The sequence below is a fragment of the Microcaecilia unicolor genome, chromosome 6 (assembly GCF_901765095.1).
Source record: "Microcaecilia unicolor chromosome 6, aMicUni1.1, whole genome shotgun sequence".
Classification (NCBI taxonomy): Eukaryota; Metazoa; Chordata; class Amphibia; order Gymnophiona; family Siphonopidae; genus Microcaecilia; species Microcaecilia unicolor.
In genome coordinates this window covers 67,376,668-67,401,676 of record NC_044036.1, presented here as the reverse complement: position 1 = coordinate 67,401,676, position 25,009 = coordinate 67,376,668, and the positions used below count along the sequence as shown (strand labels likewise).

At 40.6% G+C, this 25,009-nt stretch overlaps 1 protein-coding gene and 1 long non-coding RNA gene across 10 annotated transcripts in view; one reads left to right on the top strand and one right to left on the bottom strand.

Annotated features, from left to right (window-relative positions):
• The window catches only part of PKN2 (protein kinase N2), a 218,713-nt gene extending 197,292 nt beyond the window's left edge, over nucleotides 1–21,421 (bottom strand). For 7 of the 9 annotated variants that reach the window (XM_030205381.1, XM_030205382.1, XM_030205388.1 and 4 more), the window contains exon 1: nucleotides 13,416–13,500. The gene's annotated coding sequence lies outside the window, so the exon portion shown is untranslated. Of the gene's footprint in view, nucleotides 1–13,415; nucleotides 13,501–21,072 lie in introns of those variants that run through there. The other 2 variants (XM_030205380.1, XM_030205389.1) reach the window with 2 other exon arrangements.
• LOC115471641 lies at nucleotides 13,627–18,651 on the top strand. The gene is made up of 2 exons (XR_003942384.1): nucleotides 13,627–13,693; nucleotides 17,914–18,651. It is a non-coding gene; the product is annotated as an uncharacterized LOC115471641 (long non-coding RNA).
• Nucleotides 21,422–25,009: the final 3,588 nt, after the last annotated feature.

The following is a 25,009-nucleotide window of genomic DNA, read 5'->3' as shown; positions in this document are numbered from 1 at the left end:
TGTCTGTCTGTCTAGACTGATAAAGAAACCTTGGTGGTTTGTGTCTTGGGTCTGTGAGTGCTTTCCGGAACTGTGGGACCATTAGGAGTGTGGTCCCAGTAACCTAGAAATCACTGGGGATAATTTCAGAGCGGGAGACTCGCCAAGAGGCATTTAAAGTTAGTGGGAGGAGGGTGCCAGTATAAAGCACAAGCAGCAGGTGCAGGCAGACCTGAGCTGTGCTGGAGACAGACCCTCTAAATGGCCATGGGGTAACCACAGGCGGGTGGCTAGGCATTTTGTGACACTGCCTTTTACCTGTTGTGGTAAAAAGTAGCCTTGGCGCATGTCAAAAACAAGTGCTGACACCAGCGCAGGCCCCCTTTTGCCACAGCTTCGTAAAAGGACCCCAGAGTAAATTTCAATGTAATTTCTCACTTGCACTAAAAGAAGTTGAAAAATGTGATTGTTCATCAAAACTAAGCGCAAAAAGCCATTCCTTTATATCTTGAAATTGTTAGAGATGCTACTGTGGTGGTTACTACTTTACCACCATCCAAATTACTGTTGATAGGCTGGTCTCGGCTCTGAAAATAATTAGATCAGATTTGGAAGCATCCATGAGGCAATTAATTTTCTGACGACAAATTCTTCAAAGATTTATTTAAAAATTTCTCCTCTGTGCTATTGGATTCCCCCTATGAAACTTTGTAAGTCTAAGAGCTCTGTTTACTAAGTTGCGCTAGCATTTTCAGTGCGCATTAATGCTAGAGATAACCATAGGAATATATGGGTATCTCTAGCATTAGTGTGTGCTAATTTTTAGTGCGCGCTAAAAACGTTAGTGCACCTACAGCACGGCTTAGTAAACAGGGCCCTAAGTGCTTTGAAAATACGCACCCATGTAACTTTTAAATGATTGATTTTTTTTTTCTTGAATATCAGCTTTTCTGTATAAGTTGTTCAATTTTGCTTGTTTATTATTTGAATTACTTATAAATAAAAAATATTAAGTGTGTTGCGTATTTTTGACAGCATTTTTTGTTCAGGTTCTTTGTTCAAATTTCAAATAAATATATGTTGTGTTGTATTAGTCCTAATTTTTTACATAAAGAAATATCCTATGTTTCTGTAATTAATCAAATTTCTTTTAGATTATACATAGTAGGTGTCAGAGTTGGAATAGGACAGTGGAAAAATAAGAGAGTCTGAGTCAAAAGTTTGGTGTACTGACTCCCCAGCCCTGGTTTTCTGAACTTTCCAAAGTCTCATATGTTGTCACCATTGGAACTGTTGAAGAAATATCTTAGGTGCCCTTTTACTAAAGGGCTGGTGCGCAAAATATTTTCTATTTTTGTAGCGCCGGTGCTTACCCAGCGGTAATTGGGCAGAGCTGCACGCTGCCCAGTTACTGCCGAGTTAGCACTTTCCATTATTCTTCTGCCCCTCCTTATTTTCCATGTAATTAGGTTTTGATATTTTTATTGATCACATTTCCTTTGTATTTTCTTATTTATTATTATTTTGCATTTTTTGAAAGAATGTATTTTCTGTACTCAAAGTAGTAGTAGTAGTAAGCTTGACAAATTTTGAAAATAATAAATATAAAAAGGTAAAAAAAAATTAAAAATAAAACAAAAAAATAAATCACACAATGTATCACCCACCAGTGAGATTTCTCAGAAGTAGCCCTAACACTCTGGATAACACTCCCAGAAAGGCTTCATCTGACTGTCTCTACTTCGGGAAGCAGTTAAAAGCCTAGCTCTTCTCGCATTCTTTAATAGAAGAGCCAAGTAACTAGCTAGTCACATACACGAGGACAAACATTGGCTGCACATACTGCAGCAAAACTTGTTTACCACTTATACTCTAGATGAAATCAGTTGTAGGCATCTTTTGGGGCTGAATGTGAAAATTTTCCTTAAGTTAATCACCCTGATCATCTATCTATATTTCTGTGGCTTATAATGTCTATAAAGTCCACATCCGCTTGTCCACATTGCTATCTATTAAGATGTTTCAATATGTATTGTGTTGAAGTTGTAAGTACACTATTATGATATAATAAGTACTGTTATTTGAATATTTTTGCTATTTTAATTATTGCCCATGTCCAGGGTATACTTACAGTATACTATCTTGGATGAAATTTTTTTTCAATAAGGCAATAAATAAATTCTAATAAATAAATGAATGATAAATTAATATGTATAGAGGCAATTTTATAAGAGCTGTCAGTATGAAAAGTAATTTACACATGGAAATCAGCATGCATAAATAGCAATTTTAGAAATGGTGTTACTTATATGTATATGCCATAGGATGTAGAGATTAAGGATATGTGGCTTGGGAACACACAGAATAATGATGCATGTACTCTGTATTGTGGAATGGCAATATATGTATATCCTGGAATGTCCCGTAAGGATTTACACCTGTTTTGAGTCATAAGCTATCAATGCTTGACTAACTTCTTGTTTAAAAGGTCAGCTGAGGTTGGTGGTAGTAGTGGTGGGAAAATTCTGCTTCTCTCTGGCATTCAAATCTATTTTGAATTGAGTTTCGGAGGACAGCTCCTTAATCGTTTTCCCACAAATGTGCTGACTTCCAAAATCCATCACTTATACATTCATTTAGCACTAGTTAAATGCACAAACTCTTTAATGATGCAACATATTTTTAATGTGTTCTTTCTCTAAACTGGTTGTTCTTATACATGTGCATATCAAAACACATGTGCTTCTTTGGTAGTGCTATTTATTTTATAAAATGTTTCACATCTACAAAGTCTTTTGTAAAATACAAAGGGATCAATACTCAGAATGGTTTAAACAGACAGGAAAGGCTCCTGCTGAGCTAGCCAGTCACAGATATACAATGCCACTTAACTGGGCAGTGGCACTGAATATCATCTCTGAATGCCCTGGCACAATCTAGGCAGAGCTGAGGTGATCCAGGGCAGAGTCAGGAAGAAGTCAGCATTTTATGCAGGCACAGACCATATTCAGTGGTGGTGCCCACATAACCAAGCAGCCATAAAGCACCGCAATAAACATCTGTCCTAACTTTAGCTTCTTAGCTAAACAAACATTGGCACTGCATATTGTCTGGCACTCACATAACTTCTGGGTAGGGATCTGAATATCTTTGTGTTCTCCATTCCTGAAGACCACTCCTGACAGCATTCCCTCTCCCTATAACCTCCTCTTGAGCATTGCCCCATCTGATCTCTTCCTCCAAGAGCATCCCCCCTCCCAAACCTCTCACCCAGGAGCTTCTCCCTTCAAAAAGACACACCATCACCCACCTGTAGGGCCCTGGGCCTATCTTCAGGTCCCTGGTTGTCTAGAGAAGCAAATCCTAGCCACTCTTGCCTGTGGCAACTCCAGAGACAAAATAGCAGCTGTGACCTCTAGCACAAGTCTTGCAGCCACCATTTTGCGCCCAGAACCACGATGGGCAAGAGTGACAGACGTTCAGTCCTGCCCAGCCTACTTCCTAGACCACTGGGGACACTGATAGATCTGGGGAGGGGCCTACAGGTGGGTGTGTGCTGGTGAGGAGGGGGCACAGTTCTTGGGGAGGCTGAGAAAGGGGGTAAGCTATTGCAGAAGGCCAGTTTGGGAAAAAGAAAACCTGATATTCAGCCTACTATCCAGTTGGGTAAACTAACAGGATAGAACACTCGATATTGCACCTGCCCAGTTGCGTTCCAGGCACAGCCAGGGCCCAGAAATTCAGTGCTGGTACCGACAGTTAGTTATTTTTTTAACACACAGGCCTAAAGATATTTTCCTACCCAAGACAATCTGGATCCAAAATGGACATGCGGAAATTTTCATTTTGCCGCACGTCCATTTTCGGCAAAAATTTTAAAAAGGCATTTTTTTTACAGGCGTACTGAAAAATGATTCTGCGCATGCCCATAACACGCATCTACACTACCGCAGGCCATTTTTCAGGCTACTAGGAATCTTCTATGCATACAATGTGGCAAAAGGGAGAAGAGGGGTCAGATTATTGAGGGGCCAGTGCAGTAAACATTAGCTCAGCAGTTTACTCTTGATTTCCCACACTAATCTTACTCCTGGATGCAGAAAGGACAGGAAAAATCATTCTAAAACCACTGCTCTAAAATACAATGTAGCAGGCATACACAATGTTGCATAACTGCTCCAGATGTAAAAATCTGCACTAAACTCTGGCGGGTCTTTTTTTAAATACCTTCTGTAGGTCTAAAACTACACCAGCTCAGGACAGTGTAAAGATACAGCATGGGGGCAGAGTGTGAAGCTCACTGGTTCCCCACCTCCAACCCACAAATAGCTCCTTGGTGTCTGTCCCAAGTGCACCCCACAGAAGAGCTCATTTGGTGGACCCTGTGGGACCACTCAACTCTCTCTCCCTCCAAACCTGGTAGATTATGTGAGCCCCCTTCTGTACCCCCTGACCACTAGTTCACATCTAACTTGGGAGGTAGAAGCGATGCTCACTTGCTCTCATCTCTGTGGCACCATCTTGCAAAACAGCAGGTCCAGTAGGCCCACTTTGACCATGGGATCATTTGTGGAGTCAAGATTAGGAGATACCAAGGACCCGCCTGGGCATTAGGGATGTTTTGTGGATCATGGAGATGGAAAATGATTCAAGAATCCTACCCTGTGGGCTTCTGGGTTGTTGTTTTTTTTTTAATAGTAATAAATAATACATTTTTATATAGAGTCAAATAGAAGGAGCTCTACATGGTTTACAAAACATAGCATCAAGCTAAAAACATAACAACAGAAACAATTTAAACAAAAAAAAAAAATCTAAAGATGAGATTTAATTTACATAGACATATCAAAAATGCCAGTGCCAACCAGGATGGTCACCTCTGTGGGACAGCACTTTACAAAACCAGAACACTATCAATAATTTTATAGTGAGAATACTAAAAGGAAACTTTAAAACAATCCAGGAACATAAGACCTTTGAAGTCAAAATGATAAACACCCACCAATCAGGACTTAAAGATCTTGGCTTTCTAGCCCATTATAAACCATAAATTTCTACTGATTTGTCATGCCTTTCTCCCTGTCTCTCTCATCCACCCAGCTCCCCCTGTTTCTCACCTTACCCAATCCACCCTCTTCCTGTGAAACTGTCATTGGAATGCTTTGCTGTTTCACTTATATATACTGTTATTTAGCAACAACATTTGCTTATTTGTGATCTGAAGGAGGGTTACCTTTGAAAGCGAACAAAAAAAATGTAAGAAGTTAGTTCAATAAAAAAAAAAGGTATCTTATTTTTTTTCTATTTATTACCAACAAAAATATTAAAATCTAGATTATAAGATACACTACTTAAAAAAACCAAGGTTTTAAGAGCTTCATAAAAACATATATGTTACTCTAACCTTAATTCCACAGAGAGAGAATTCCACAACTGTGGAGCTACAGCTGAAAATAGTTTCTCATTAGTGGATGATAATCTCCTTTTGTATCATTTTTCAATAGTTATTTTAGCTTGCTGCATGAAGGATCTACACAGCTGGATTGTGGGCACTCTATTGATGCATCACCGCTTCCTTGAGTTCTCTGGGAATGTTTTACCCCTGTAACAGTAATTGGGCTATGTGAGATTTCTTCTTCTGCATCAGGGTGTCATGAGTCTCACAGTACTGAGATGAGCCTGGTAGTACTGGTCAGTGAAGCATACAGTCATCTGAATCTGGGTAAGACTCCTCTGTCTCACTGGACTATAATGCAACATTTGATTTTGTTGATTATTCTCTGCTGCTTTCCCAGTCGGGAGAATGTGGTGTGACAGGTTTTGTTCTGCAATGGTTTGCTTTTCTGTCAGATTGGATGTATGTGGTATTCTTTTAATTCATCTGTTTTAGGATGCTACCCTTTATTGTGTGGAGTCCCACAGGGGTCCATCCTCTCTCCTATCCTTTTTAAATTTATATATAGTCCCCTCACTTTCTTGATTCATTCAAAGGTCATTAGTAGTATTTTTTGCAGACAGACTCAACCTGATCTTTCTGCCTTCAATGAATGTTTCTTGGCTGAAGCCATCAGAACTGGGTAAAGATAGGGTTCCAAGACCAACCTGCTCTGCTATGCTACTTGGTCATTCAGTCCCACTGATTACTTGACTTAGAATCTTGTAGTTTATTTTCAATAGTCATTTTTCTTTTCAAGCCCAGATTTCATCAGTAGTTAGGCCTTGTTTTCAAGTGCTTTGGTCTATTAGACCCTTTTTGCAGGAGTCAACACTGTTTACATTGGTGTTTGTATTCCTAATCAACAGATTATTGTAATGCCCTTTACAATGGTCTACCTCATGGGTAACTATGTCACCTTCACATGGTTCAATATCGATAAACTAGATTTTTGGCTCTTCATAAATATGATTATATTACACCTTTGTTCAGGGCGAACCATTGATTATCAATCACTTTCTGTGAAAGGTTAAGATTTTGACATTGACAAATCTGGGTTTTTTTTTTTTTTTTGTTACATTTGTACCCTGCACTTTCCCACTCATGGCAGGCTCAATGCGGCAGGCAATGGAGGGTTAAGTGACTTGCCCAGAGTCACAAGGAGCTGCCTGTGCTGGGAATCGAACTCAGTTCCTCAGGACCAAAGTCCACTCCTAAGGGGGACTCCTAAGTATTTATCTAATCTCCTGCTAGGATATGTTCTCTCTCACATTTTGTGATCTCTGTCTTCTAAATCGACTTCTATTGCCACCTTTGTCTAAAGCTCTTTTAGAAGCAACTTGGGAGGCTGCATTTTTTTTTTTTAATTTGGCACTAGCATTATGGAATTCTCTGCCTCACTCTCCTAGAGCAGAAACATGTTTTAAAAAAAGTCTAAAAAGTTAAAATAGGTTTGAAGACATACTATTTTTCATTAGCATTTGAGGCTTTGTGATTTTCATTTACTACAGGCAGACTGGGGGAAAGTAGCAGCGGGAGTTCAAGAAGGGTACAACAGCAATGGTTTTCTTTTCTCTTTCCATACTCTTTATGGAATTGATATTGGTTTCTGTTTTCCTTTGCTTATGATGATTATTGTAAACCATGCTGTTTTTTATGAAGTGCAGTATAGTACGCTTATTAATAAACAATCTCAGCTCGAACACTTACAGGAGGGGAGACATTTACTCATGCTGAAGCAAAGGCTACATCATATTACTGCAATCTGTGCTGCATTTTTTTCGTTTGGAGTTTTCAGTAGTAGCTCAAGGTGAGTTACATTCAGGTACTCTAGTCACTTCCCTGTCCCTCGAGGGCTCACAATCTAAGTTTGTACCCGAGGCAACAGAGGGTTAAGTGACTTGCCCAAAAGCACAAGAAGCTGCACTGGGATGAGAAATAGACAAACTTGTTTTTGGCTACAATATGCCTTGTAGCGCTATAGAAGTGATAAGTAGTAGTAGTAGTACTGTATTTGAGACTATTATTGGTTTTTCCTATTGTTCTGTCTTTTGCCACCGATAATAAAGATATTTAAAAAAAAAAAAAAAAAGCTGGGCTTACCTGGTTGTTAACCAATTGCTTATCCTAAGGATTCTCAACCCAGTCCTCAGAACACACCTAGCAAGTCCAGTTTTCAGGATACCCACAATAGATATGCATGAGATAGATTTGCTTACAGTGGAGGTAGTGCATGCAAACGTCTCTCATGCATATCATTGTGGGTACCCTGAAAAACTGACTGGCTAGGTGCGTCCCAAGGACTGGGTTGAGAACCCCTGCTCTAACCATTAGGCTACTGCTCCACTCCATTGTGACAGTGAACACTATTTAACACAGTGGTGATTTGCATACCATTAGTTTATTGTATTAGAAGTAAATATTTGTTTTAGTGTGTGCATTAGAACACTGTGTGCAGCAAGGCCAGAGTGGTTATAACTGATGACTTACCCCAGCTTTGGAGCAAAAACAAGACAGTGCCGTAAAAGGATACATAGGGATGGTAGCTTCTGCCTGTTGCTCATTTCTTTTGATATGCCAACAATAGACAAGAGGAAGGGAAATTCTTGGTTCTGTCCCAGCAAAGATCAGCAGTCTGGGGTCCTACTGATCAGCATTTGGTCCCCAGTGCCTCTTCTTTTCCTGCGACAGCAGAGGAGCGGGCTTTCCACATGAAACAAACATCTCTGCGCTCCAGTGGTCCAATTCCTTCCCCCTCTTCTGCAATGTGACCCAAAATAAAGGAAGCCCTTGTTGGAACTTCAGGTAGAAATGAACCAGGGAAGACAAGAGCAGGAGGTTTATTAGTTGGAATTTCCTGTTGAAATTAGCACAGATGGAAAACTGGATGGGTGTATCAGGTTGGTTGCTTTTCTTCTATAAGTGTGTACGCCCCTTCCAAAGAAAGTGCCAGTCTTGTGGACAGAACTGAAACCACTCAGACTGCTGATTTTTCCCAACAGCAGCCAAGATGGAAGATCATGAGTCCAGCTTAATGAGGAAAGCGGTAATTCTCAAAAGGGACAAATCAGCACATATTGCCATAGACCAAATAACACAGCTAGCGCCAAAAATGTTTAATAGACTCTTATATGGACTTTAGGAAATGGTGAGAAATATAATCGGTATTTTTCTGGCTGGTTAAATAGAATTTTTTTTCTTCCATGTGTTACTTATTTCGTTTATGTTTAAATTAGTGGGGAAGATAGCTATTTTGGATTACCATGTCACTTTCTAGTCCAGACAGAGACCTGGACCAACATAACACAGCGATCCAGGTAGCCCATGGTTAAATGTTGGCAGCCATATTTATTCAGAGACAGCCTAGCAATACATCTGAAGTTAGAAGCCCTTGAGAAGTTCAATAGGACTATAACGCTATTAAGCCAACAGTGCCTTGTATAGCTGAGGCGTATCCAGAAATCTTTGAAACCTGAGGATAACCATTTCCACAATGTTATATTTGTCTTCTGGGAAGAGGAAGTAGAAGGAAGTGATGGATTCTTGTTTTGGTAGGCAGTCTTGATCTCTCAGTTTTCCTTGACACTTCAAGTCATAACTAACAGAGCCAATTTGGTCACTGTATTGTGTTCAGAATTTAATAAGTCACTTCTATTTAAAAATTATTTCAAATTTAAAGAAATTTCCTTCTGTGGGTAAAGCATTTCAGTATCCCCCAATGTGATTAAGCCCATAAAAGCAAGGAAGAAGTTGATTTTCAGTTTAAAACCGAGGCTTGCTGCTATAATGGCGACTTTTTTTTTTTTGAGGTTCCCCTTTAAATTCATTTTCATACATCATGAGAATGCCTACACTTTTATAGACCTGCTACGATTTAGAGCCTTTTCTTGTGGGAAAACAACTCTTACCCACTGGTATTGAGCCTACAGTGGTCAGTAATGTTTTGAAAATACCCTCTATTATAGACAAAAAAAACATTGGACATTTAGCTGCAGTATCTGGATAGAGGCTATCATTAAATATCAGTAAAAAGGGGTGAGCTGATGGTACATTGTGGATAGTGATGATATTAAAACATTAGCCAGATAACTTATCTGAATAGATTTAAGACAGCCTTTTTTTCTGTGGAGAAGTAATTAGCCTAATGTTTAGTGCAGTGGGCTAAGAACCTTGGGACCCTGGTTTGATTTCCACTACAGTTCTCTGGGGTTCTTTTACAAGGGCACACTAGTGTTTTTAACACAAACAAAACTTAGCATGCACTAAACGTTAGTGTCGCCCATATATTTCTATGGGCGCCGCTAGCATTTAACGCACTTTGTAAAAGCACTCTGCTGCGACTTTGGGCAAGTCACTCAACCCTCTATTGCACCAGGTATAAAACTTAGATTGTGAGCCCACTAGGGACAGAGAAAGTACCTGCATATAATATATATGTAAACTGCTTTGGTTGTACCACCATATATCAAACCTATGACCCATTATAAATACATTAGAAAACAAGTAAATAAGGTAGGACTAGAAGGGCTCATCGCAATAAAACAAAAAACAATCAATAAACTAAACAGTGCTTGCTGTAATTATATCTCCAACAAAACAGAATTCACCTTGAGTTAGACCCTAAGTAATATTACCCACTTTATTTACATGCTCAGTCTTTTATTCTGAAAGGAAAAGGGGACGGGATTTGATATACCACCGATTTTTGTGGTTACAATTAAAATAGTTTACATATTATATACAGGTACCTGGAGCAATGGAAGGTTAAGTGGCTTACCCAGAGTCACAAAGCTGCAGAAGAAATTGAACCCAGTTTCCCTAATTTTCAGGCCACTGCAATAACCTCAGTTGACCAATTTGAAATTGAAAATCTTAACAGCCCAGCTGCAGCCCTACTTCCTGGATGAGAAAACGATAAGCAAAATACTTGGCCATAATTTCTTAAACTAGAATATTTTCACTTTGGTGCAAAGAAGAAAACTACTACCTCAGAAAACAATCTAGCCTGGATGTACTTTTTAGGAGCATAGTTAACACAATCTAAGCAGTAGCCCATGTTAGTAATTTACTGTTAACCTCTGTTATTAGTAACTACATCTCATTGTTTAAAATGGGATCTGTATTAAAATAACATGACATAGAGGCATATTTTCAAAGCACTTTGGGAGGCTAAGTTCCATAGGTTTCTATGGAACTTTGGGAGGCTAAGTGCTTTGAAAATGAGCTTGTTAGTGGTGAAACAACATGTCTGGATGGTAGTCCACATTGATAACTTTGCCCCTAAATAACACTGTTACTGTAGAACTGGAAGGCGGTAATATTTTAATGGTAACCAACACTAACCATACATATTAATTTTTTGTATTCCTAAGATGTTATTTGCTACTAAAGCCACCACTCCAAATTTTTTTTTATGTTCATCTATTTTGTACCTTTATATATTTGAACTGCACGCTTTTATTTAAATTTTGCAATTATAGATTAACAAAAATTAATAAAATAAAATCAATGCAAGTTTAAAGAAGTACTACAAAGTCATGGGGAAAAAAACATAATTTTCTATAACAATAATTTATCAAACAGATACTATGTAAAATATGAAAAAAAAATGTTAAGAGCCTGCTCAGTGAAAGTCAATCAGCATCCTGATAGGCTCAAGTGTATACTGGAACCATATAGGGTCTCTGAGCAAAAAATAAAGGAGTGTCCAGGGGAAAGAGCCCGAATATATAAAGCAAACACAATCACAAGTAAGAAACAGAAGACAACAGCAAAGACAATGGATGTTTTTGGAGAAGAAAATAGCAGAAACAAGGAAATGGTCTGATCTTATTTTCTACAACAGTGCTTCTCAGCTTTCTCCTGGAGGCACACCTAGCTGGGCAGAGTTCCAGGACTACCCCAATGAATATGCATATATTGGAGACTCATTGTATGCAAATCTGTGTCATGCATATTCACTGGTGTAGTCCTGAAAACATGACCAGCTAGATGCAGAACAGTGAATCTTGGCCCTCTCCTGGAGGCACATGAATATACCTTGCACTTAGGCAACAGTTGATGCTGAGGAAATTATTGTGTGATGTCACAAAAAGAAGAGTGAAGTCCCTCAAAAGGAAAACCTGCTTTATAAAACGTCTGCTCCAAAAACCCCAAAAGATGGCATGCCATTTATACTTTGTACAGCAAGTTTCTAAAGAATTTTGAAGTTTTAAACTATACAGATGTGCTTTAGAGCAAGGGTTGTCAACCCAGTCCTCAGGGCACACCTAGCCAATAAGGTTTTCAGGATACCCACAATGAATATGCACGAGACAGATCTGCAAACAATGGCAGTAGTGCATGCAGATCTTTCTCCATTCATACTCACTGTGAATAACTTGAAAACCTGATTGGCTAGGTGTGTCCTGAAGACTGGGTTGACAACCCCTGTTTTAACGCAAGACAGTCTTGATCAGTGCAATTTTTCTAGCAAAAAAGGTGCCGATACTCAAATGCCAGGCCACTCTTCAGGGGTGGGGTGATCACTGAGGGACTCACTCCAGAATAGCCAGGCCCCCTGCAACCAGTCACAGAATCTATGACAAAGGCAGAATTGGTGTCTTGAGCCTAAGTTCTTTCATTAAAACTTGTGGTCCATGGGTCAATTTTAGGAGACACTGGAAAAGGTGCCGGTACTCAGTACCCCCGAGTACCCTCTCAAAAAAGCCCTGGTCTTGATACACAGTTTTTCTTTCCAGGGCTGGATTTAGGACTGTGATATCCACAGGGAATGGGTATCTTCAAAGGAGAATCACAGTGTGGTGCCCCTACACACATTTTCCTTCTCCCATGACCTCCTCCTATGTTCTCTGCTGCCCCCTTTCCTCCTGCCTACAGAAGCAGCAGGAAACTCATGTAGGGACTGTCCCTATAAACCACACTACATGCACGCAGTCTTCTCCTACCACAAGGGCTTACTGTTATGAGTGAAACCCAAGCAAGGGAAAAGACTAGAAAGCAACAGCTTACAAGATTCTGAACTGATTTTTTTTCTAATATGGGTACAATGCCAACTGAATTCCTGTTGGCGTCCTTTGAGCTGTGGGCTGGCGCCAGCCCTAGGATCAAATGACACCTTCAAAATTTGGTGCCACAGAATCACCTACACTGTCTATACAAAAATCAAGGCCCCGTTCTTCTCTGCAGAGTAAATGTAGGGCACTGTCTTTAAAAGGTATCTAATTTTAAATAACAAAAGTTTTATTTGATGAACTGCTTTGTCATGTGTAAACAATGACCACACACAGATACAACCAAGTCACTGATTATGGAGGTTTAACATTCATACTTCAACTGAAGAGACTATAAGAAGAACTTAATTCCCCCTTTGGGACCAGCTGACTTCCAAATAACTGATAATATAAGACACTGTTCCTTGCATGTGCCAAAAAGGAAAGACATGAGACTTGTTTTACTGTTAGACTATTTTTACCATTAAAATCCTTTCAAATACAATAGAACATTTAAAATCAATCGAATCTAGATGGTGCACAATATCCTCTCTACAATTTAAGCACTGATCACAGCAATACCAAGTAAAATTCTCCAACATGTCTCTCTTATTTGTAACTTTTAAACTACAAATAATTTACATCCTAGACATCTTTATCCTTTGGGGAGGTCCATATTTTTCACCCAAGACACAAAATGGGATATATAATTTAAGAACATCAGGCCCTAGGTTGTACACCTTTGCTTATTGGCCTCACACACACTCACAGTCTTAAAATAGCTACTTCCTTGAGATCATTATTCTACTGATTTTACCAGAGATACGAAGTCATACACATTTGACTGCCCTCACGCTCCAAACACCCACCCCCTCTTTACACGCATTCAAGGACCCAGGACGACCCCCCCCCCCCCCTTCCCGCAACAGCATATCTCCTTTCCTCCCAGTCTGGCATCACATTATCACCCCTCCCTCCCCCCGGTCTTTCTCAAACCCCACCAGCCCTACCTCCAAACTTGTTTTTGAGGTCGCCGGCGCCAGCAGCAGCAATTTATACAGGTGCCTGCGACGACGGCCCCGGAGCTTTCCCTCTGCCGCGCCCGCCCTCCCGGAAACAGGAAGTTCCGTCAGAGGGAGGCGGGACGCGGCGAGGGAAAGAAGTTGCGTCAGCGGCGGGGGGAGGGGGGATGCTGGAGAAAGAATGCCTTTTTTTGGGGGGGGGGGGGGGTCGGTACTACTAGGCAACTTTGTATGAATTGTCGGTGACCTTGAAGACGAATTTGAAGGTAGGATGTGTGGGGGTGGGGAGCTCGAGAATGAAGGAGAGATACCGGACTGTGAATGAGGAGATATGCTGGTCCGGGGGGGAAGAGTGGTGGTTGGCATGTGAGTGTAGTTGTTATTATAGGCTCTCAGGTTATCTGGGAGCTATTTGTAACATAGCTAAATGCGTCTGTGGGCTGGGAATAGTGAGGCAACGGGGTAGAGAGTGGGAGAAGGCGAGCAACCGCTACCGGACCATCCAGAGGCCTAGTTTACAATAGTCATTGCTTGTGTCCATTAACTACTACTACTACTACTTATCATTTCTATAGCGCTTCAAGGCATACGCAGCGCTGCACACCATACACACAAAAAAAAAGACAGTCCCAGCTCAAAGAGCTTACAATCTAGATAAGACATGAGACAGACAGAACAATTAAGGGTAGGGGAATAAAGAGGTGAGGATAAAGGATAGGGCAATAAGTCAGGGTACTGAGTAAGAGAGTCATGGTTAGGAGTCGAAAGCAGTAGCAAAGAGGTGGGCTTTAAGCCTAGATTTGAAGACAGCCAGAGACTGAGCCATTAAAGGGTATGACAAGCTTGGAAAGAGTCTCTTAGACATGCAGTTGCACGCACATTTACGTGTACATGCTTTTGATACTGTCGTGTCAATCACAATTTACTTCATGCCACACTGTCCTCATTTGGGTTCCAGGGCTCTGTCCTCTCCTGGTTCTCCTCTTATCTCTCCCACCATACCTTCAGAGTACATTCTCATGGTTCTTCCTCCACCCCCATCCCGCTCTCTGTTGGAGTTCCTCAGGGATCCATCCTTGGACCCCTCCTTTTTTCAATCTACACCTCTTCCCTGGGCTCCCTGATCTCATCTCATGGTTTCTAATATCATCTTTATTTTGACGACACCCAGCTTTATCTCTCCACACCAGACGTCACTGCGGAAACCCAACTCAAATACAAATCAACCTATGCATCCAGCTTTTCCTACGTAAGCACACAACTATGGAACGCATTACCAAAAGCTGTGAAAACAACTAATGATCACCTAAACTTCCGGACATCATTAAAAACTAACCTGTTCAAAAAGGCATATCCTACCGACCCAACTTAAATGCCTGTACCCTGCAACACAACGAAACCAAAGCTCGTAATGGACATATAATAACTCTTCCTCTCTACGATTCTCTTATGTGTCTGTACACACAAACATTATTCTACCACAACATTACTGTATTTGTTCATACCGGAATTGGCGAACACCTTTACGGTACTATGTAAGCCACATTGAGCCTGCAAATAGGTGGGAAAATGTGGGATACAAATGTAACAAATAAATAAAGTTACACTGGCTCCCAATCAAAGCCAGAATAACATTCAAACTATGTACATTTGTTTTCAAAACTCTCTATATGGCTTAACCCCTGATTATATGCAACCTTTAATTGATCTCCCCCTTTCAAAGCTATCCCTGGTTCTAGAGACTATGTAATTCTCCACCATCCCAATTGCAAAAATGTGATCTACATGTCAGGATTCCCCTACCTGTGTACCAAATGGTGAAATTCCCTCCCAAAATTCATCAGATGAGAACCTAAATATTTGATATTCAGGAAATACTCTAAAGCCGCTCTGTTTAAGTCATTTAAGTACATTTTAATATGGTGAACGGCCCCCCTATTATATGTTCAGATTGATTTGCTTTTCTGCTCCAACACAAGACGTTTGATGTGTAATCCAACAAGTTTAACCTTTCCGAATCCCCAAGGTGTTGTGTGTTAGATTACTTAACACATCTTTTCCCTAACAAGCAGCACAAGTCAGGAACGTAGTACCAAATAATATAAGTTCTCTAACTAATTATGATGTTTTCAGAAAATCCATAAAAAGTAACCTGTTTCATGAGCATGTTTTATCTAACTAAATATATGCTCTTTTGTTAGTTCCTAGGTACCTATCCCAGCTCTGTGTATGTAATTCATTTTGAACTTCATGGTATAAGCAGAATATAAGAGACTTGGAGGCATATTTTCAAAGCACTTAGCCTTCCAAAGTTCCATAGGTTTCTATGGAACTTTGGAAGGCTAAGTGCTTTGAAAATGTGCTTGGGGTCCTTTTACAAAAACTGGGATAAGCACTAACGCATGCTTACCTCAGAAAAAAATGGCATACCGTGGGGCACACTGAGGCATCCCACGGTGATTTTGTCATGTGCCTGCGCTACCCATGCGCTAAAAAATAAAATTTAATTTTTGGCAAGGGGGTGTGTCTGGGGTCAGAGAGTGGGTGTGTTTTACAGTAATTGCTTAGAGCAGCTACATTGCTGCGCGCTAACAGATTAGCGTATGAGCCTTTACCACCTACATAATAGGTGGCAGTAGAGGCTTGTACACTAATCTGTTTCAGTGACCACATGCTAATGGTAGAATTAGCACGTGGCCATTAAAACCAAAAATAGGAATTTTGGCCATTTTATTTCAGTGGTAAAAATGGCCTTAGTTTATGGGAATGACCCTTGTAAGGGTGTGCTAAGACCACTTTTTACTGCTGTTTGGTAAAAGGGCCCCTTAATGTAATATAAAATGTAATGAGAGCATTTTTGCGCAGTTGGGGATTATTGTAGGAGCCTATTATAAAAAGGCAGCTAAACACATAATGGACTAAATTCTGTATATCACGCTTCGATTTCCACGCGGAAATCAAAGCGTATTCTATAAAGCATGCTTTAATTTAGGCGTACGTTATAGAATACGCTGAGTGTTACTCCGCATGAGTAATCGCGGTCAATTACGCCAACTAAAACCTGGTGTAAATCCTGACACCTAAATTAGCTACTACCTTCCTGGTGTGTGGTGCGTTTTTCCCGTTGCTGTTTTTCCTTGCTGACTTCTGCCTGGACCTGACTTCTGCTGGATCGCCGCCTGACCTGTCTACTTCCTGGACCTGACCTCTGCTGGATCGCCGCCTGACCTGTCTACTTCCTGGACCTGACCTCTGCTAGATCGCCGCCTGCCCTGACCACTGCCTGGAGCTGACCTCTGCTGGATCGCCACCTGTCCTGACCTCTGCCTGCTCTGACCACTTCCTGGCCCTGACTTCTGCCAGCTCTGAGCTTGCCTCCTTCTCTTGGCTGAGTCCGAGTCCATCTCGCCGCCTGACTCCTTAAATCCTGTTGGTCACCCGAACCCAGGGGCTGAACCGCTGGGGAACAGTGGTCGCTGCAGGTGAAGCGTTGGGTTTCTGACCACTGGTCTCTGGATCAACACAAGGGCTGACTTACTAAATCCTGATATCTGTGACAGAGGGGAGGGGGAGAGAGAGGTGCTGCACAATGGTAGGTAGGGAGGAAGGAAGGGAAGAGAGAGAGAATGGATCCCAGGAGAGAGAGAGATTGGATCTGGGAAAAGAGGAGAGGGATGGAAGGGAGACATGTTGGATATGGGAGTGGGAGGGAGGGAGGGAGATTCAGTCCTTTAGGGAAGGGGGATGAGATTTGATATACTACCTTTCTGTGGCTACAGTCAAAGCAGTTTATATTTTATATATAGATATTTATTTTGTATTTGGAGCAATGGGCGGTTGTGACTTGCCCAGAGTCACAAGGAGCTGCAATGGGAAATAAATCTCTCTATATAAAAGGCAACACCAACGTTCTATGAAGCCTCCAGCCGGAAGTGTGAAGGGGGAGAGATATCCGGTTTCCCCATGAGTGTCTGCCCCGCCCTCTCTGTAACACAAACAGTCAGGGAAGGAAAACAGCAAAGCATGAAATCAAATCGCTCGCTCTGTAACAGTGAAAGACTCAGAGGGGGGAGGGGAGAGAGGCCAGAGGGCAGGGACACACACACTCCCACATGCACACAGAAGAAAACCTTGCTAGCCCCTGTTTCATTTGCATCAGAAACGGGGCTTTTTTACTAGTAGTAAAATACAAGTCCTTTAATTGTGTGATTAATCACAATTAAAATTTTTAATTGAAATGCAGCCCTAATTAAAGTTGTAGCAGAAATAATAGTATCCAGCAGTAAGAAATGCTTTTCAGCCTTTATCTAGATAAGCTTTAATAGCCAGCTTAAATTCATAAGCCAAACCTTTAGAAGAAAACCGAATTTGGCATTTAGTAGTTATTTGTGTAGTTATCCAGAAATCTAGCAATGTTTATATTAGGACATATTTCTATTGAATTTTGCTGTCTAAAATGTAATATTCATTTCTCCTTCTTTCCTAGGATACCCTGCAGAATACTTTATCCTTTCTCATATGAGAGCATCTCTGGGGAGGTGTTGACCACCAAGGATAATGTGGTGAACTTTGCCACTGAGCAAGAGCAGCAAATATGCTGGGAATAGGGGAGGGAGAAACTTGGTGAAAAGATCATCAGCATCATGGAAGTGATGAATAGACCTAAATACCTATTGTAGATGCCAATACAATTGGAGGTGGACAATTTTTTTTTATTTTGTTTAATCCACATAAGTGCAACTTACAAGTATTAAGAAGTTGTGTAATCTTGTACAGAAAAATGCAAAAGATACAAACAAAATGACAATATAATAAAGAAATAAAAATACTCCAGTAGCATATAGTGAATTATAAGAACTTCAGACTATAGGACTTCTTTACTACATCCTTTATACATCACTTTCCACAGCAGCACTAGTGTTTCACAAACCCTTTTGATTTCAATCGTTCCTCCTATTACAAAGCCCTCAATATAAAAGCCCTCTGTTCTAGTGCTAGCAGTTTTTACTGTAGATTGAAGCTAAACTTTAAACCTTTATTCAGGACAAAAAAATATTTCTAAAAGCTAATGCTTTTTTTTTCTCTGGTATTATAACTTGGAGCAATGTGGCAGTCATCTAATGCCATCTCTCTGTACCTGTGTTTCATTGGTTTCAATCCTGTAGACAACTTGGCTGTAATACCTTCACATCTGAATAAAAATAGCACCAGTGCCTGACTGTGACCAGACTGTTGTGGGCTTTGGTACAGTGGATTTGTATATGGAACTCCTGCCCATCGGTGCCATTTGGGACAGACTTTGCTATAGGAGCAGTGTGATCAGGTCTGTGAAAGGAAGGAAGACTGCTGCCAGTACTCTGGTGTTGAGGGTGTATCTTGGAGAAGATACTTCTCCACCCCAACCTACTGCATGAAAAAAAGGGAGTGAAGACAGAAACAAGTACAGTAGATAATTGAGGACCATTACAACTGGGTGCTTCTCATGTATTTCAACTGTAAAGTAATCCACACAAGCTTTCCTCATGCAGTAGTGGGTGCAGAGCAGAACTATGGCATTTTCCCATACATAAATAGTCTGATTCTGGTTTCAACATAGTAACAACAACATAACTGTTCTCTGGGAACAAATATATTGTGAATTTATGCAAAATACTACAAACATCACTCAGGACTTACAGAACAAATTACTATTCCATAACAGAACCATCAAGGGACCTACCTAGGTAAAGGCAGCATCATTAATACTGCATGAGTTCTATTGGGGATAATTGAACAAGCTGATAATTGAACAGGTCTCAACAAACAAGCAAACAATGCTAACAGAATACCTGGCCTCAGAGAACACAAATAGACCCTCTCCAAATTCAGGATAAGTGACCACAAACTAAAATAGAAATATATAGGCAGAAATTAACCTGAAAGCTCAAGGAGCCAGACTTTGCATACAGTGCAACACCTGGGAATTAGAAAGAGAGGCAATTCCTCCTAAGCTCTGCAAAATATAAAGATAGCAGATGTCAATTCCCAAAACAGACATACTGTAATCAATACATACAAAATAAAATGATCTTTTCTATCTTTGTCTAGTGATTTTATTTTTCTAATCATATTGGTCCCAGTCTTCTTTCTTCTATCCTCTGTTTACTTTCCAGGGCCTCCTGTCCATTTGCCATTTCTTTTCTCTCACTTGTTTCCTCCCTCGGACATTGATCTTCCACTTAATTTTCTGCCTCAAATATCATCCCTCCTTTTCACCTTCCAATCTTTGAATTCTCTCTTTTTGCTGCTTCTGTCTAGCTTTCTGTCTTTTCCCCACCCATCCCCAACATCTCCCTCTCTTTCCTTTTTCTCCATCCATGTCAGGAATCTTGCCTATCTTTCCTTCTGTCCATCATTTCCCTCTCAACTTTCCTTCCACCTTCCCTTCAATAATTCCAAACACACTCTTCAAACTGCTGACAATAACAGTCCTCTTTGGATATCACTATAAAAAGGGTATCAACAGCAAACATTGATATGTTAGATTTAATGATCCTAAGAAGCAAAGGGTTTTTTAATTCCAATGATTGGAACCACCCTGTAAGATCCTGCAAAAATGATTAAATGTATATGCAGGTAGAGGTTCTGAGGCTTTCCCCCTCTATTTTCATCATACTATACTGATATATGCGTGCGCTAATGTTGCCAGTAGAGCGCAGCTATTTTAAACATTATGTGAGCCCTTATTGTCGCCTATTTTGTAGGCGGTAAGGGCTCAAGCAGTATTCCTGCTGTAACCAGTTAGCGCATGTTAATGTGGATATCGCTAACTGGTTTGCACTGGAACATTCACCCTCCTCCCAAGACACAGCTCCTCAGAAAAGAAATGTGTTTTACCACATAATTAGTGCAAGAACATTTTGAAGTTACCAGAGGACACCTGAGCGTGTCCCACAGTCTCCATTTTTAGTTGTGTTAGGCATGCGCGAGCACATAACACCTAAATTATAGTACAGAATTTGGAATAACTGACATCATAAAAGCAATAATACCATGCTCTGCTTGGATATAAATTGTGTAGCCTTTAGATTGTGTAACTTGTGTAGCTCACTGGACAAATCTCTCTTGTCGTCCCCCTTCTCCACTGCTAACTCCAGGCTTCGTTCCTGTTCTCTCGTGGCACCTTATGCCTGGAATAGACTTCCTGGACCTATACGTCTAGCTCCATCTCTACCTGTTTTCAAATCTATGCTGACAACTCACCTTTTCACTGCTGCTTTTTAGCTCCCATTACTTCCCTCACCCGTAACTGTCTTGTCTGTATTATTTAGATTGTAAGCTCTTTTGAGCAGGGACTGGCTCTTTGTATCAGGTGTTCAGCGCTGCGGGCGACTGGTAGCGCTATAAAAATGCTAATAATAATAATTTACCAGAAAAGATGTACAAAAACTCCTGAATGTTTTTATTTCATAGCTGAGAACAACACGAGTGATTTGTAGCTATTGGCATTCCATGGACTTGAGCTACTTTAGTTTCATGAAGGCGCATTCAGGAAAGTACACCACACCTATGAGCTTTAGGACTTCTTAAACATAGTCAATTCATATTTGTGTAACTGACAGCCATGTAAACAATGTACTATTCAGAATATGAAAATATATCTTACCTGCTGTCCTTGATATTCTGTCTAAATTGTGAGTAGAGGAAATCCTCTTGATACTGTATTCATGTGGAGTCCAAATAGTAGCACTGCAAACCTGATTTTTGAACATGAATGATAATATACAGGAATAGGGTGGAATGCCATTAACAGGTCTTTGGTGCTTGAATAGAACACGTGCTGAGAGAACAGTGATGATGTCATAGTTGTAGGGCTTCCGGAGGTTTAGGGTTGACACCTCTTCAGCTGTTCACCTTAAAAGAAAAACATTCATTTAGCTAACAGGTATTTCCAGGCACTTCTGGTTACACCCAATTATTTTGATCAGTATGCATGGCTCACCCTGACTTGGAGTCAGTTGATATAGCTTCTGATCGTTCACACTTTACTACACCCAACAGTTAGGGGTGTTTCTTGTGCATATCCAATGTGCTGGCTTTTTTAATACTCCCAATGACAAGGTTTTATTACTGGATAGATTACAGCAAAAGTAATTTAACCCTACTAAACTGAGTTGAAACATATTTGCATATTGAAAAACAAGGTGCTGTTAAAGGAAATGTACTCTCCAAATTTTAAGTAAAGGAATTCCTTTGACTGTTCTTTTTGTTTTTAAACATTGTCTTTAATTGTTATGTTGTTTATCACAATGCCAAACCACTTGAGAAAATGGTTTATTGGGTGCATTATTGTACAAAATCCAATACTCACCTTCTGATGATACATCAGTTCAGCTGTGCGTCCTCAAATTATTCCCTCTTCATAATTAACCTATTTCAGTTTGCTTAAACTTTAAAAGATTCAAAGGTTAGCTTGGGATTTATTTGTATCATACTATCAAAGTAGGGTATACACAAAAAGTAGCACATATGAGTTGTCTTGTTGGGCAGACTGGATGGACCGTGCTGGTCTTTTTCTGCCGTCATCTACTATTTTACTGTGTATTTCACCATGATGACCTGAAAATCAGGGCTCTTATTTTCTCTCCGCGCATGTTCGGTTTCAAAACTGAGCATGAATGGCCTGAGAGGAAAAGCAGCCACTTGGCAAGCAATGGGCAGAGTGAAGAGCAGCGCTGGAGGAAGACCTGCAGTGTCTGCTCCTTCGGGTCCTCCCCAGCCTCCAAGGGGGGCCCGGCACTGGAGCTTTCTTTCTCCTGCTCCTGTCAGGATGCAATCACCTGGATCCTGTCAGGAGCAGGAGAGAGAGAGAGAAAGACCCCGGCGCTGGGCTTGGGGAATTTTGCCCCCCTTCCCCCCTCTCAATGGCCCAGTAAGACAGTGTACCTCTCATAATGTGTTTCTTGAAAGGGGGAGCAGCCATCGTAGGAGCATGAGCATGTCAAGGGCCTTTTGAAAATTTGTACGTGTAGTTATAGAAGACTAGGTCAGTATAGAATACTGGGCCTAACTCAGGTGCCAGCATTTACACTAGGTTTCAGCAGGCATTAGTGTGTCGAGATCTGGCCTTAAACGCTATTCTATAAAGGGTGCTTACCCATTACAGAATAGCACAGTGCAGATTTTTTCTGGCCCTTAATTTTGAGCACCATTTATAGAATCTGGGCCTGAGTGCTTAGGGGCAGATTCAGGAAAGAGTTCCAGAATTTAGATGCTGGGACGATGCATACTAAACGTGAATTCTGTAACAGCACTTCTGCAAGGAACTACAGTTATAGAATACTAGCCTAAGGGGTCTTTTGCTAAGCCACAGTAACATTTTAAACTCATGGTAGAAATCAGTTGCGGTCAAATAAGCCCACTTAAATAGCTGATTTCTACCGTGAGCTAAAACGCTACTGTGGCATAATAAAAAGATCCCTTAAGTCTGAAGTTTTGCTCCTAATTTTAGGTCAAAGCCTGGTGTAAGTGCTTGTGCCTAAATGTCGACAGCTAGTCGTGTAACTCCTGGTATTCGATAACCTACACGCTTAACTCCTAGGACACCCCTGATCTTCCCATGACCTTCCTACATCCATGCACCTTAGAAGTTGTGCACGATAGAATTTGCATGCACAGCTTCTAGAATAGCATCTAAGGGCAGTTGTGTGTGTAACTGGTAATTGGTGCCAATTAATACAGATTAAATCCAATAATTGATGGTTAGTTCCAATTAACAGTCAATTATTAAATGAAGTTGTGTGTGCAACTGACCTTATTCTGTAAATTGCATGTGCGAATTTGCACGCAAACCTAAATTTGGACGCACACATTTATAGAATTCAGAGGTTAATGTATTTTAGTAAAGGGGTCCCCTAATGAGACCTAGAAGGAACTGTGTTTCTTTCTGAACATCCACTGATACATGTCTGTGAAGCGGAAGCACCTGCCTTTGTAAGCCAATGTTCTGTATAAAGCCAATGTTCTAATTAAAATCCTAAACAAAGCTTATCTGAATATTAACCTTGGGGTTGCAAGTACTTAATCCTATTTACTCACTGATGCAGTGTGCCATATGCAGTATTTCATGCTCTGCAAATGGACAAGATGGGGGTTTAGCTGTGAGCTAAGGCAAATTTAAATACTGCACCCCATCTAAAGGAATTGCATTTACTTAGAATATCTCCTTTACAGTTAGATTAAGATTCAATGTCAGGCAGTTGTATTTTCCTTTATGCATCTCTGTGTATTACATTCTAATTAGTTAGATCCTCAGTGATAAAAAAACAGATCAATCCCTTACCTGTTTTTTTTCTTGTCATCAAGGGGCCCTTTTACTAAGCCGCGTAGGCGCCTACGCGCACCAAATTGGAGTTACCGCCCAGTTACCGCATGGCCCTTGCGGTAATTTCAATTTTGGCACGCGTCTGAAAAATATTTTTTATTTTCTGACACGCAGCAGCCACGCGCTTAGACCATTACTGGCTGGTTACCGCATGAGACCTTACTGCTAGGTCAATGGCTTATGGTAAGGTCTGAGACCCAAAATGGACATGTGGCAATTTTCATTTTGCCGCACGTCCATTTTCAGCAAAAATTTTAAAAAGGCTTTTTTTTACAGGTGCACTAAAAAATGATTCTGCACATGCCCAAAACACGCATCTACACCACCACAGGCCATTATGTTCAGTGCTGCGTACGCCTTGTAGCGCTATAGAAATGCTAAATAGTAGTAATAGTAGTAGTAGTTTTCAGCACACCTTAGTAAAAGGACCACCAAAAGAGGCTGCTGATACTTGAGGCTTAGAATTATTAAATTATTGTCATGGGAACATTTTTAGGTTTAACATTTAGGGTCAGCCTTGTCGGAGACCATGTAGTTCACAACTGTAATAAAGAATGCTAGAACTGGCATAAATGACAGAGGCAGGGAACACAAGTCCAAAGGAAAACCAGCCTCTAAATCCAGTAGATTCCTTTTTCATGTGAAATTTTTCTGTCTGCCTTATCCAAATCAGAATAGCTTCAGAACAAACATTTGGGATCATGCTTAATTCTGTCTCTTTTTACACTGGCATCTGAAATAAGACTTTATCCTTTGTCTTTAAGGCAAGATGAATATGGATTTCTCTTTCAGAGGAAAAGGTTCTCCACTAAAGAAATGGTGAAAATGTGTAACATTTTGCCAACATATATAGAGTTACAACACTTAGGCCCCTTTTACTAAGCTGCGTAAGCGTCTACGCATGCCAGAATGAACTTAACCGCCCGACTACCGCGTGGTTCTTGTGGTAATTTCATTTTTGGCATGCGTCTGAAAAATCTTTTTTATGTTCTGGCACGCATAGCGGATGCGTGCCAAGTGGCATCTGACGCACGTAGGTCATTACCGCACAAATTCTTTACCACTAGGTCTATGGCTGGCGGTAAGGTCAGAGACCCAAAATGGACGCGTGGCAATTTTGATTTTGCCGCACATCCATTTTCGACTCCCCAAAAAAGAGGGCTTTTTAACAGACGCACTGAAAAATAATTCTGCGCGCGCCCAAAACCCACGCCTACAC